At 36.4% G+C, this 2,500-nt stretch overlaps 1 protein-coding gene across 1 annotated transcript in view; it reads right to left on the reverse strand.

The window, feature by feature from the left end:
• Positions 1–2,468: 2,468 nt before the first annotated feature.
• LOC147470028 (uncharacterized) overlaps positions 2,469–2,500 on the reverse strand; it is a 4,944-nt gene continuing 4,912 nt past the window's right edge. Inside the window, exon 2 of the mRNA XM_086546054.1 lies at positions 2,469–2,500. This exon is cut by the window's right edge and continues 167 nt beyond it. The gene's annotated coding sequence lies outside the window, so the exon portion shown is untranslated.

Genomic DNA, 2,500 nt, shown 5'->3' on the forward strand with positions numbered 1-2,500 from the left:
GTGCATGGCATCATGCTTCATCTGACTGTCCTAAATACACAAAAGTATACTCACACCCACGTACATACATGTATACATGTAAATCACACGTATTAATTTCTACTGAGGGGTTACTCCTACCTCCCCCCACCCACGCCCTTCCTAGTATACAGAAGGAATTGGAGAAGCAGGATGGAATTTACCCCATCTTTAACTCCCAAATTCCTAATCCTCCTCCCACACACACTCACTGAACTGAACTGAAACTCGAACTGACAGTTAGCGAAAAGCCACAATTACCCTCATGTCCTGTAAACATGCTTAACAGCCATATTCTAAGTCCCTATGCGCGCCGTGTACATGACATGAACATGCCGCGATTCTTATTCTAGAAGCGCGGGTTCGCGGCAAAAGCGTGGCAAATTCGTGGCAAATGCGTGGAAAGTATTGGAACAATCGTGGAAACTCCGTGGCAAGGGGGTAGGCTTGTCACGATAGTTACACGAGTCAAAAAAATCATATTTTTACTGTACTTTTTCTTACCAAAACTTCATATGAGCATACTACGTTTGAAAAGTAATACCTATATTGGTTATATTAGGCATCATTGTCCTAGACACGGATTACAAACTCTTTTAGGAAAACATGGATTCTCTGCTGATTTTGAGTTTGTTTACCTTTTAGCGGACTTTTCGAAGGAGAGTGAAGTTAAATGAATGGTAAAAGTAGTCAGGGACGTAAAATTAAAGCATATAATTATATGAAATATGTATACATTAAATCTATATGCATGATATATTAAAAATGCGCATATATGTACAGTATATACAAAGATAAAATAAGGAAGATCTGTTCATAAACACACGGTCCCTCACATCCCGTTTGTTTTGATCGAGCGTAGAGTGAATTACCAACAGCGCGTTCGTGAAATGGTTGTCAATTCTTTAACTAGGAACAAGTACAACGACTGATTCATACCAAAATTGAATTATCTTATGTTAGTGCTACCTATGATTGTAGTTTCTCTTATGAATTTGTCGTGTGGACAGTGCCATTGAAGCAGTTGGCATTCGTTACATGAACACGACATGGACATAACATGAACATGACATGGCCACGACACGCAGAAAACGTTATAGAATACGGCTGTAAGTCGTCATCGCAAACACTTTCATCAACCAAGATTAGGACAGCTCTTAAGAATAAATCGATTCGTTTATATATAGACTTCCATTCCCGTGTTAAAAAATCACTATCATTCTATTCCAGTGTCATACCTTGATGTATATCAGCTGCCCGCCTTTTCAGTTAGATAACGCCATGCGGCCACGCAATATGCATCCTTATGTTGAGCCGCAATAAGGCCAAAAATACCTTGTGATAAATTCTACGTCAAGAGCTACCGCTTGTTGGTCGGGCGAGACAACAACAAGTTGTAGTTAACAAAGGCCTCCACGAGCAGCATGAATCCACTTATTGAAAGTATCAATGGTATTATCCATAAACAAAAAAATATATGTGTTATCTACTCCCCGTCATTTAACGAGCATACGTACGAAAAGTTTCGCCCTACAAACTCTGGGGGGCTAGCACAAATTTTCCTCATCCGTATTACATTAACAGTTGATCATTAATGACAATGAAAGACACCCTCGTTAAATGCCAATATTGACATGGACTTTGTTTTCACTTCCTGGCACTTAAAAAAAGAAAAAAAAAAAAAACGCTTTTATAGAAAATAATGAATAAAAACATGTTTTTTCGTATTTCTGTCTCTCTCTCTCTCTCTCTCTCTCTCTCTCTCTCTCTCTCTCTCTCTCTCTCTCTATATATATATATATATATATATATATATATATATAAACACATATCACGAGTGCATCAGTCCTAATGCTCTACTTAAAGTCTAACAAACAACAGTTATCAATAGTGCATAACTCTAGAACTGTAAATTGACTAATTTTAAAATATATGAGACTTACATAAGTATGAATTCCACTAAAACAATAAAATAATATTTGAAGAGCTGATTAAGTATTTGGACATGATTGCAATTTTTTATTGCCTTATTGTGACAGTTTAACTATCATGTGTTGAATTATAGCTTCATAAACTATAAATTATGTTATTTCGAAATTTATGAAACTTATGAGCTTTACGTACTCTACTGAAATCATATGACTCAAAGTGAAACAGGCTTTTTATCTGTAGAGAAATTAATGATTTCTCCTTTTGACATCATTGCATCTTCTTCTTTTTTCCCCCTGCTCTTTGGTGATCGTTTCACTGACTCATCAGTGAATTCATGATATTCATAAACCTGTACATTGACTGATATGAGCTGATCATGAAAACATAGAAAACAAGTCCCCATCTTAAAACCAAGGGAAAAAAGTCTTTGATTTGATTTTTTACATCAACGCGCGAACGACCCAAATTGGTGGCTTTATTTCATGTAAACCTGGCGATCGAAAAAAAAGGATGAAAATACCCAAAGAATTTGAAATGAACTTTCCTATTT

The sequence above is a fragment of the Penaeus japonicus genome, unplaced genomic scaffold (assembly GCF_977035675.1).
Source record: "Penaeus japonicus unplaced genomic scaffold, GWHDUDI00000001_assembly GWHDUDI00000017, whole genome shotgun sequence".
NCBI lineage: Eukaryota > Metazoa > Arthropoda > Malacostraca > Decapoda > Penaeidae > Penaeus > Penaeus japonicus.